This window comes from Pezoporus wallicus, unplaced genomic scaffold (assembly GCF_028554395.1).
Source record: "Pezoporus wallicus isolate ANWC-B61680 ecotype Strahan unplaced genomic scaffold, APGP_CSIRO_Pwel_v1 scaffold_13428, whole genome shotgun sequence".
Lineage (NCBI taxonomy): Eukaryota > Metazoa > Chordata > Aves > Psittaciformes > Psittacidae > Pezoporus > Pezoporus wallicus.
This window is the reverse complement of record NW_026637482.1, coordinates 2,682,470-2,694,789: the sequence shown is the minus strand read 5'-3', so window position 1 is coordinate 2,694,789 and position 12,320 is coordinate 2,682,470. Positions and strand designations below refer to the sequence as shown.

The 12,320-nt window shown below is 43.2% G+C and overlaps 1 protein-coding gene across 3 annotated transcripts in view; it reads right to left on the bottom strand.

The window, feature by feature from the left end:
- Positions 1 to 11,971, bottom strand: part of ST8SIA5 (ST8 alpha-N-acetyl-neuraminide alpha-2,8-sialyltransferase 5) — a 75,140-nt gene extending 63,169 nt beyond the window's left edge. The window contains exons 1-3 of one of the 3 annotated variants that reach the window (XM_057405719.1): positions 11,820 to 11,971; positions 11,247 to 11,333; positions 5,177 to 5,259 (exon numbers count right to left, since the gene is read on the bottom strand). The gene's annotated coding sequence lies outside the window, so the exon portion shown is untranslated. Of the gene's footprint in view, positions 1 to 5,176; positions 5,260 to 8,266; positions 8,653 to 11,246; positions 11,334 to 11,819 lie in introns of those variants that run through there. The other 2 variants (XM_057405720.1, XM_057405721.1) reach the window with 2 other exon arrangements.
- Between the last annotated feature and the right edge of the window lie 349 nt (positions 11,972 to 12,320).

Here is a 12,320-nt window from a genome sequence, read left to right as displayed (position 1 = left end):
GCCCAGTGTTATAGGTCCAAAAAGAGGCACTTTCCTCAAACCACACAAGTAGCTAAGTATGCAGAAACACTGTCAGTGTTTAAACTTGTCACACAGAAAGATGCTCTTCTAACTTAGCATTGAAGGGCAAAAACAGTAGGGTGCGATTTTATTTCAGAGGTTGTACTTCTCCTTCTGTCTTGAAAAAGAGAACTAAGAGCTCCTCAGGGGGTCTACATCCTCACTGGTGAGACCTAGAGAGACCCAGTGAGATTTTTAGTAAGCTATTTCTCTTGTACTAATTAAAGATAATTTTCCTACCAGAGACTGTATTGACGGTTATAAGCAATAAATTTAAGTATTTTACAACAATCCTTTGCATATCTTAATATCCAAATAGAAAGAATCGCACTATTGAGAGTTTTGTAAGGCAAATGCTTCCCAGTTCTTTAGGGAATCACTGGAAAGTTGGTAAATGAACACTAAGGGTTACAACTGATGATGATGAGCAAATGCAGTAAGAAGTCATCTTCTTGGTGTGTGACTGAGTGCCATTACAGCAATTCACCTGATCTGCAACAGCTCCTCTGGTACCCTCTTTCTCAAAAATGAGCTATTGATTACATCCCCAGTCTGTCACTTTCAGTGACCTAATACGCCTTCCACATCTCGATTTAAAAATAATTTCCAAGTAAAAGCTGAAAAAAGGAAAAAGGAGCTAGAGGTAAAATCAACAAAGTGTCACTCCCTGAATTCAGTAAAAAGGTCCTGTTCTAATTAAATCTTAAACCAATACTGTCTGTAGTGCTAAAGCGGTATTGATCCAATTGTCCACACAGACTTGAACTCTAAAAGCTGTCTGGAAACTTTGCAACAACTTAAGGTTGTCCCTTCCCTTATGCATGGTTGCCCAGCTGTCACCCACAGCATAGCATGTTTATGGGTCAGAAAATGGACAGCTGACCTGTTTAATGACACAGGTGGTTTCCAATTTTCCCAATTTTCCATTCCTGTCTAAATCCTAGAGATCAGTCGCCTGGCTGTATCTTTGTCAGCACATTCAGTGTAGTCAGCAAAAGATCTGCAAATACCACACAATCTTTCAATGAAAATTCCCTGAAGCTTGGTCAACTTGCTACTTTCAAAGTACTTCTACAGACTATAGATCAGATAATAGGAAGTTCTCCCCTGTGATGGTGGTGAGGCCCTGACACAGGGTGCCCAGAGGAGCTGTGGCTGCCCCATCCCTGGCAGTGTTCAAGGCCAGGTTGGACACAGGGGCTCGGAGCAAGCTGCTCTAGTGGAAGGTGTCCCTGAGGACATCAGGGAAGTGGAAGGCAGGGGATTGGAACTGCATGAACTTTAAGGTCCCTTCAATCCAAACCATCCAGTGATTCTATGATACCACATACTTCAGTATGCTGGCCTCCTGCCCAGAAACAAGGTGCCAGACAGTGCTGAGCACAGGGCTAAATGCATGGCTGGAGAGTCACTGAGTTCTCCAAAGTAAAGCTGTTGTAGGACATGGGTGATGAATCATCCCTGTGTAGTGCATTTAATTGCAATTACTGCAGCCTGTGTTTGTGGTTTCTGCATTCCTACAGGAATAACTAAGTATTTTTTTCTTTTTGCTCATGAATCAAGCTGTATTTTCTCTATTGGAGTTATTCTTGTAAGTCCCGGTCCACCATTTTTTGAAATCTTGGCTTTTATCTTTTTCTCTTTTCTGTGATGTTTCAGCACTCTTAGAAACCTTGCATGTAATTAGAGCATGTAATGTCAGAGAAGTGCTGTTCTGCTAGCAGCCTCCCTGGATTTGATGGAAAAATTCATTACTGCAATCTCTCAGCATATTGGTTGATAGTGAATACTGGATTGTGGATAAAAGATTTACTTGGAAACAGGAAGTAAAATCTTCAAGCAGAGCCAGTGTCACCTTTGTAAGGTCAGATGCTAAAATTCAGTTCTTGTCTTCTCCTATTCACATCCACACACTGGATGATCTGCACTAGTTTAACAGGATCCCATACGACCTACAGCCTCAGCAAATGCCCTGATCACTCATCCCTAAAACTCATGCTTGTGCTCAAATGATTGTTCATTTGATTAACCTGGCAGCATCTGCACAATGTTCAAATACTATTTAGGCAGCATAGGAAAAAACATCCTGCAACTCCACAGAAGTCAAGTTGAGGCAAATCATATCTGAGTCAGATTTAATAGGACTTAATTTAACTCCTGATTTGTTTACACTTCATCACACAGCCATTTTCAATTATGATCCCTCTTTATTTCCTACCTCTATAATTTCACACCATTCTCTTAATGTACAAAACTACTATTAGTTAAATTCTCTTAAGATTTTTTGGCAATTGTATGTTCAGTGCGGGTGTTAACAGCTTGCTAACACATCTAAAGGAAGCAAGCGAAAGCACAGGTGAGGTTCAGCAGCTAACTGCAAGTCATCTTTAGCCTGCAATCCCCCCTCCCATAACACACATGCATCTTACAGATGTGCCAGTACCTGCCTCTGAACTCTTACTTACTTCCATACAAATGTATCTTACTTAAAAAGAAAAGAAAAACAAAATAAATGCTTGAAAAACAAAAATTATTTTCTGTTTGGAGTTGATGCAAAGCTTACCACTATGGAGCTAGATTTCCTATGAAGGTTTGCATAAATGCATCAGAAATGTGCTGTAGTGAGAACAGCACATACCATCTCTAAGAAGTACAGCCAGGCCAGGAGAGCAGCAGCAACCAGGCATTTTTCAAACAAATCACTTCCTATTTTACTCTGATTACTTATTTGCCTTCTCTACGTGCTGTGGCTGCCCTCTTATTATGCCAGATTACCCCTTTCTCTCAGTTTGTCCTCCACTGCCACACATGGACTCCTTCTTTTGCTCTTTCAATCACTCCCTCCTTCACACTCCCCAAGCGTCTAGCTTGATCCAGCCTTCACCTCTGCATCACAGCGGGCTTCCACCAATGATGGGTTTCAGCTTCCTCCTGATGTCAAATTTCAGCCCAGCCTACAAAACCCACCCCCTGCCTCGGCTCCAGCATCTCTAGCTGGAAAGCCCTCCTGCGATCAAGACTTCGTGAGGGATGTTTGCAGGGAGCAGCATTTTTATTCACTCTGTACTTTATTTCCTGTTGCAGCTTTTCTCTCTTACGTGACAAGAAACAGCTGTTTGTGTTGGGGGAAGCCTCACTCTTGAGCTAGATGCCTGATTTTAAAAAGCTCTTTCAGATGTGCCAGTGGCACTGAAATCCCCTGCAGCCAATAGAACTTCTCTAAGAAGCATTTCTGCTATCAAGCTGTCTTTGAAGAGGTAAATCTCTTAAAATGTGAACAAGGTTCTAAATCTAAAAGAGTAAATCAGTGCAACTTTTTACAGCTATGACTGCTAAAAAGGGCAGAAAATTTATTTCCTGCATAATTTTGAGTTAAATGCTGAATCTACAGGTTAATTCTGCAAACACTCTCACAAGTAACTTGACTCAAACACTGGCCTGTTTGGGGCCACTCACATGAGTAGAGTGGTAACATGAAATAGGTTGAAATTTGCAGAATCTGGGCTATTAGATTAATAGCTAATTGAGGCCAGCACTGCCTACTAGTGTTTTAACACATAGCACAAAGCAGCTCTGCTCCTGCTAAATGCCTCCAGGTAGATCTCCAGTAAGACTGAACTGTAACAGCAGACTGCAAATGACATCTGGAGCAATGTCCCTGCCTTATCAACTCTCCATCACATTTTACACCTCAAATCAGTTTTGAAGTTTTAAAGCTGGATGAATGTATGAGCTTGGTTAGATCACTCACATAAATATGCTAACACGCAAGAAGTTACACCGCAGGACTTCTCCATTTCTGGTACAATTTGCAATCTCTGTATTCTAAAGCTGCATGTTTACTTGACACTGTCACTTAGAAAGTGCTCTCCCCAAGCTCTGGGAAACTCATTCTGTTTAAAACACATCCCCACTAAATCTGGACTCTTAATACAGTGAAATTAATGACCATTCCCTACAGCAACTTTCCTACTGGTAGATTAAAACTTCCAAATCAGGCAAATTTGCAGGATTGCCTGAGAGAAGAGGGAATAGGAGGGATAAAATGTTTCTCTGCCACCCATGTATGTACTTGATGGAGAAGAGCTGGTGTCCATAAGGAGCTCCCTTTGGCCCCATAATAAGTTTACCTTAGAATAAAGGCAACCTCAGAACTCCACAGTTTATGGGAATATTTCTCAACATTTCTCATTAAAAAGTTGGGGCTTATCAGAATTGTGAAGGTTTGCTATGTATGTTTCTCCCTGTGCTTCTACTCCTTAATGTGTTTATACTTACAAAAACATACAGCTCCAGGATGACCTTAGAGCAGCTCCCAGTGCCTAAAGGGGCCACAAGAAACCTGGAGAGGGGCTTTGGACAAGGGCCTCTAGGGACAGGACAAGAGGGAATGGCTTTAATCTGCCAGAGGGGAGAAAGAGATGAGCTCTTAGGCAGAAGTTCTTCCCTGTGAGGGTGCTGAGGCGCTGGCACAGGGTGCCCAGAGAAGCTGTGGCTGCCCCATCCCTGGCAGTGTTCAAGGCCAAGCTGGATGGGGCTTGGAGCAACCTGCTCTCATGGAAGGTGTCCCTGCCTGTGGCAGGGGATTGTAAATGGATGAGTTTTAAAGTCCCTTCCAACACAAACCAGTCTGTGATTCTATGTGTCTGAAGCTTTTCACTGGATTCCACAAAAATGAAGACCCTGGGTATGCGAAGCTTGCTGTGTATTCCTAGACATGGCTGGCCAAGCATGGAAGAAAGAGCAGGATGATAGGAACTCAGGTTTTGCTAATGCTTCTGCAGCATCATGCCCTGAAAAGTGCACTGAAAAGCTTAAAACAATAAATAATAAATTCTGACATTCAACACTTTCCACACAGTCACCTACAAGGCTACGAAAGAAGCCCTGAGACCAAACCAGCTGAGCTCAGCATTACTGCAGGGGGAGAAAAAATTGGCTGAAGATCAGCACTATTTTCCTTTGGAGCAGCTACTGCTTTAAGATGGGGAGAGATTCCTTCTCCTGGAATTTCAGCATCCTAACATCTCCATTCAGGCAACTGAAATCCAAGCTTCCGTAACCTCTTCTACATTGCAATGGCGGTTCAGACAATTAGCGAGGAAATTTTTCATACCTTTTCTGTGTTTCTTCCAGAGTTCTCTCTGAAGTGGGACCTGATCTAACACATAGTTTTGAAGATGGAGGAGCACTCTATTCCTACCACAAGCAGAATAGTTGAATATATATTAGAATGACTTCCCAGAGAAGACAAAAGAAGGAAAATTTACCGTCAGAGGTGCAATATTATTGCACCATACGCTTTTCAAAAGCCAAGCACAACAGGGCCTCTCCAAAATCCTTGCCTTAATGCACCCTGTTGTATTTCCACCTGGAAAGACATATGGCAGTGCCTAAAAGAGAAATTCTGCCTTTTTCTTTTTTTTTCTCTGATGTTAATGTAATTTCCCAGCTTTAAAGGAACATTTGATTATGAAACACAGTCAGGCCAAGGATAAAAAACCAGTTCCTGTCTGTTCCACCTAATGACAAAAACAGGTACATGAACTGCTGGCATTCTGACCAAATGGAAACTTGAAAGAATGGCTTGGATGCTACTTTGTCTCATGCATCACTGACAGAACTGCTCTGCAGAAACATGATGCATCACAGCTACATCAAAGACACTGAAGAGTTTATTTTTCAGCTTTCAAGGGAGCACGGGGTGGGGGGGGAGAGAGACATTATAAAAACCCCCCTTCTGCTTGCAAAATGAAAAATACTGTTTTGTAAGGAACTGACCATGAAAAAATGTTCAGGACCACAACAGACGCTTTTACCCCTGATTACAGTCAGTTTTTATAATGCCATTTATTACTGTGAACACATTTAGCATTACAGTATCTGCTCATGTCTGCTGCTGCATGAGGGAAGAAGTAGTTATAAGATGGGAGTCCCCGGAAGAATCAAAGATTACACAAAAAGCTCTTTAACTATCCTATCAGATAAGCAGAAATATTTAACAGTGATGTTATTGTAGCAGTAATGCTTTTCCCTTCCCGACAGTAGGTCTGTGACAGTTATCTTGGCTCTATTCTGCTCTAGTCAGTTTTTCCCCAAAAAAAGTGAATAAAGCTGATTATTACAAGACTCACTGCAGTTATGCTATGAGAGGAAGATGGTGAAACTCTCAATTTGCTTCACCAGCCTGGATTAATAATGGTTTCATAGCATGGTTTGTGTTGGAAGGGACCTCAACACCCATCCAGTTCCAAACCCCTGCCACGGGCAGGGAGCTATTCCACTACAGGAGGTTGCTCCAAGTCCAATCCAACCAAGTCACTGTGGTCATTGTTCCACCCCCTTTAGTGAGACCGCCCTTCCTCCAGCCATCACACTGCGCCTTAGACCAGTGATAGCCATTGTCTGAAAGAGGCACATCTGCCTTGGCAGGCTGTAACCAGAGATGTAGTCTGAATGCCCCAAGGGGCTGATACAACTGGGCTTTGAAATGACAACTTCCCCATTCCAGTACTGAAAGTGCTCACAGTGGCTTTATCAAGGCACATGGATGCTGAGTTTGGCTCAAGCTGGGAGCTTTCAGTCTTAATCTGTTTGCTGAGTAATATATATTATATCTGCGTAATAAAGATCTAGAAATTCCTTAGAGACTTCAAACCATGTACACGTGGGGTCACTGAGACTGCTCATTCCTGACAGAGCTTCTTGAAATTGTATTTACTTCTGCACTGGGTTTGCTCGGGGCACTGCTATTGCATTGCCACTTGGCTTATACCTTTCTTTTCAATCAATTACGGAACATACCTTGCTCCAGATAAACAGATGTGACCTTTTCAGTGCAATTTGGCAGATGTTCTGAATGTAGCAAAATTATCAGGAAGCTGAGTGGTATCCCTTATTTAATTCACTGTATAAAGCCTGCCTGTATTCTTCCTGAAGCACAGAAACACTTCCTTCCTTTCATGCTATTTTATAACGAGAACTGAATGAACACTACAGAGTCTCTGATAAAACATCACTGCTTCTACACCCATATCACTGTATTCAATATTATTATTTAGCATAGCTGTACTTAATTATAAGATGCATCATAATAATGAATTATGATAAGGTAGGTAAGCAGTATCATTCACTTCCCAAACCAATAGCAATAGGTGCTCTATTTAGGAGACCAACTTTCAACTCAAATTAACTTGGTTCAGTCATGTTCTTGCTCATTTGGTGCAAGTACACAGGCAAGTATGTTTCACTAGCACAAATTATCACATGATCCATTCCAAATTTACACATAGTGATCTTTGCAGAAAAATCATTTTTACAACTTGGGTTTTCAAGAACAGTCATTTGGGCACAAACTATTTCAAACCAATGATAACCTCAGTCTCACTGATCTAAGGAGAACAGAATAAATGCAACACAAAGACAGTGCTTTTGAAAATCACGTGCTGCTTTTATGTGTTAGTATCAATATTGTATATCCTTGCAAACTATTCACTGAAGGAGCAGAAGTAATACCATGTGGCATATTCTACTAGTCATTCAGCCACAACAAATCATAGGCAAACAAAAAGCTGAAATGCCCTCCTGAAGCGCCTGTCTCTTTCCATCACTAGGCAGGCCCTGCAACTCTGTTAAAAGTCTAATATTTTGTGAGACTGAACCAGGCATTTCTGGGGTGCAGACAAAATCTGAAGAGACTGCTTGACTATAGACAATGCATAATCGAAGGAAAAAAAGTAGCAAAAGAACGCATCAGCTTGCTGATTGATATTTTTAAATAAGTTGCATGCTGTTAGGAAAAACCCTATAAGGAAAATAAGTTAAAGTAATACTTAATATATAATATATAACCATGTACCCTTGGTTACCTAAGTTTCAGGATGAAATTCAGTTTAGTGGGATAGTCAAAAGTTCAAACCCACAGGCTGCTTGACATGAAAGGTTAGTAAGTCAAAAAAACCTACGGCAACAGATTAAGAAAACTTTCTGCTTTAAAAGCAGAGCTACCCTGGAAAATCCCCAAAACTTGTGGTGAAATTATTCTCTGCCTTTCAAGATTATTATATACCATTCAACTTCAACTTGCAACTAATAGGATTTTCTTTTCACAGTCCTAAAAATCAAATATTTTAGACTTTTTATGCTCTTTACAAGGTTTACTGGGCATCAGTTTCACATAAGTTCTAACACTCTATTGGCCAGGTACCTTTTTGCTGTCACAAGCACATCCATCAGAGGCTTTTAGCCATACAGAAATACTGCAAAGCAGAATATTCACAGTAGTATTTTGAGGAAATGGTCAACTGCTTCCTTGATGAAAAATCTGCAGGACTGGTCCCTGTTAGTGGTCCAAAAATGCTGTGAATCATCAGATGTAAAGAGCGAGCTGTAAACCTCATCAGGCACCTTACAACAGTGAAAGCATTCCTTTTAGATTGGCTTAATAATAAAGTTGCGTTTTTGTTTTGCTTATGCATCATTACTAGAAATTGGATCCAAATAGGTAATATACTGAAACATGGATAAACCTGCTGCCTTCAGAGGATCTCCTCAGTGGTATTGATGGTTTGGTTTAGAGAAGTGCAATTTTAAATAAAATGGGCTACCACTCGATCTGAATTAACTGCAGTTTCTTAAGTGTACTAATACTGTGAATGAAAAAATATTTCAGTCAACACATTTGAATAACACACAAATAAGACCCTGGATTTACTCAACAAGCTAAGTTGTTGGTTAAGGTGGATAAGGTAAGATTCTTATCCAAAAAAGGTTCAAATTTGAACTGTTCTGGAAGAAAATCCTATATACAAGCAGGCAAAGGCAGACTTGAGCTCTTCAGATGCACTCAGAACTCCCAAGATCTGAGGCAATACCAGTGTGAAAGCTATACAGTAATGATAATAGAGTGCCACCCTGAGAAAAGAGGGACATTACTGGCTCAAAACCAGAGCAGATAGGCCGTGTGCCTTTACGTCAGAGCTGCCTTCTGCTTGGCTAACCTGGATGCAAGAGTAGGTCCTGCCTGCCCACACAAGTCTATGCACAAGTAACCTTTGGTAACATCCATCTTCTAAACTACTGAAAGTTACCAAAATTCATTTGTATAGACATTCTCAGTTACAGCCATGGAAAACCAAGTACTCCACGCACTACAAAGAAAACCAACTGAACAGAAAGCAGAATCTAGACCAAAGTGCATCAGGCACTACATACGAAGAACTTATGCAACATGTATGAAAAAGAGAGGACCCACAGCAAAACAGGTAAGCAAAAATGGACTAAAAACTCTAAAGAAACACTGGAAGTAGAAAACGGCTCCTCCTGTTCCATCATGACTGCTCCTGCTGCACAGATATAAAGGTATAAAGCCACAAAGCATCTTTTTCCTACTATACTGAATAAAGACGCTGCCTCTTTGTACCATTAATACAATGGTGAAGCAATAATGAGTGCATCTGGAGCAACTTCTTTTCATGAAGCTACAGCTTTTACAAACCTCTCTTTTCAGAGTTTTCCAAACCTCCACAATTTTCTACAGTCTACTGTTATTTACACCTCTCTAAATACAGAGCAATTATTATTAAGGAAATGATTTTAGATTCTCTAAGGCACATCACAACATATTAAAAAAAAATCAAGTTGGAATGCAGAAGCCAGGCAGAACAATAATGTATTGCTTCAATTCTACTTATGCCCTTAAAATTTGCACTGAATAGCAAGCAGCCAGCTATCTCTATAGGCACAACTTTAATTCTTCAGGCACTATTTAGCTGACTCTGTTGACTGGTTTTACTGCAGATACAATCAGACGAGGTCTAGTACAGCACTCTCTATATCCATGGCTGAAGGTGATGCTGTGAAGGTGAAAATAAGTAATTGCTCCAGAAATAAAAAAAGGAGGCTGTGTTCTTGGGAAAAACAAATGTGGGAAAAGGAAGGGCTGGCACCTATAAGAAGATTCTTTGGGTAGTGTACAGGCTGAAAAGTACTTTGTGTACGAGTTCTCATTTTTAAATGGAAAGGAGGTCATATACAGAATAAAATACCCATGAAGATGCCAAGCCAGTAAACACTGAGGGCCTGAGGTTTTAATTTTTTCAGGGAGACTCTTATATTGGAAACTTTTCAACTACTCTGAAAGCTTTGTTTTCTTGCAGAATTTGGCATAAATTGGAATGCAGTAAAAGATAAAGGAAAATGAAGCTAATTTCAATCCTATTTATAGGGTCACGGTTAAACACCAGCTGTGAAAATGGCCCTAAAATAGCGTGTATGCATGCACACAGGCACAAGGAAAATGTGGTTCTGTGATGAGCCCTCAAGTCTTCAGAAAGAACTGTACATGTTGACAGAGAACTGTCCACAGAGCTCAGTCTGCATATGGAAGCCCATGTAAGTGCTACCCAGATCTTCAGAACAAAACAACAGTGCTTTTCCTCTGCTGTGATACAACCTGATTCATTACAGGAGGACCTCTGACATCTGCTTCACAGTCCCTGGAAGATATGCTAAAAGAAAAATGAACCTTTGGGTAGAAAAAGCTTACCAGCAAAGTATCTGGTAAATATTTCTTGTTCAAGAGAAAGAGAGGAGTAGAACAGCAGTGTAAAGTCACAGGAGATGAATGGGAAGAATCATATAATCACAGACTGGTTTGTGGGAAGGGATCTTAAGGCTCAGCCATTTCCAACCCCCTGCCACAGGCAGGGACACCTTCCACTAGAGCAGCTTGCTCCAAGCCCCTGTGTCCAACCTGGCCTTGAACACTGCCAGGGATGGGGCAGCCACAGCTTCTCTGGGCACCCTCTGCCAGCGCCTCAGCACCCTCACAGGGAAGAGCTTCTGCCTAAGAGCTCATCTCAGTCTCCCCTCTGGCAGGTTAAAGCCATTCCCCTTGGCCTGGCCCTACAGGTCCTGATGAATTATTCATTTGATGAATTTGGTAATCATCATTATTCATTTGATGAATATGGTAATATGCTTACATAACAGTTTGGTTCTACAGCCTTATCTTCACTTAGGAAGTATTATTTTATAGATTTTCCCTTAGTTTGATCCCAGAAGTTGGTGCTTTCAGTGAAGGTATTCTTGTGCTCACCCAGTGCTTGACAGTTTAATTATCCAACACTTCCAAGAGACATTTGTGACTAAACGTCTGTGTTAAAAACGTGAAGCTCTGTTATTACCTCAGCGTCTTCCATGACAGGAAGTTATTTTTAAAGGCACGCTATGTCACCTTCACGTTTCAGCAGCGAACCCATCAGTCATTTAACCTATTTTTAAAAGAGACTAATGAGGGGTTACGGCACCGAAGCCTGCTCAAAGCAAGACAATCAAACCTGCCGCTCCGACACTATAAACATCCGGAGAGGAAAAACCCACCGCAGCGGCCGAGCGGAGAACCACCATAGCCGCCTGGGCTGAAGGAAAGGAAAGAAAGGGAAGGGGCTCCACCTAACGTTTACCCGAGAGCTGACAAGAGCCCGCACGCACTAGCGCGATGGTGGCAATCGGGGCTTTCCTCCACCTCCCCGCAGCCACCGGGCTACCAACGAGCCCCGGGCAGCCATAACCCGCTGTGTGGCAGCTCTGCCTGGTACGCCGTGCCGCCCCTTCACGGTACCCCGGGAGCCGGACCCCGTGTGAGGGAGCGAGAGACCCTCGAGGGTCATGGCGGCGTGAGGGTCAAAGGGACACCGTTGGAAGGGAGCTCCGAGGAAAAGCGGCCGGGAGGCTCGCAGCGGGAGCGGGCAGCTCACCTCCGGGGAAGATCACAGCGGGAGCAGGCGGCGGCAGAGCGGGACAGGCGCCCGTGAGGGGAGAGAGCCCGCCCTTCGGCACACCCCGAGCGCTCGGCGGGGGGAAGCGGGATCCTCGGGCTCGTTCCCTCCTCCCGGCTGAGGCGGCGGCGGCCGGTGGCATCCGGAGCCATCCGCTGCGACGGTGAGTGAGAGCTCCGGGGTGGGGGGGGGAGGCCAAGACACTGCTCACAGAGGTGCTGCGAGGCTGCCCGACGGGGCCACGGCCGCCATGTTTCCCACCGCGCCAGTCCAGTGCAGCCAGTCAGGCACGGCGGGCTGGTAAAGGGCAGCCGGGCAGAGCACCCCCGCTTGACCCTCGCAGGGGCACGGTACTTGTCAAGAGCTCTCCCTCCTTCCGCCTCAGTGCCGGGCTCCGGCTTAGGAGCGGGGAAGGCGGCTCCCGCCCTCTGCCGGTATTGACGGGAGTGCGGGCGGTAGCGCTGAGGTGGCCCTGACCGT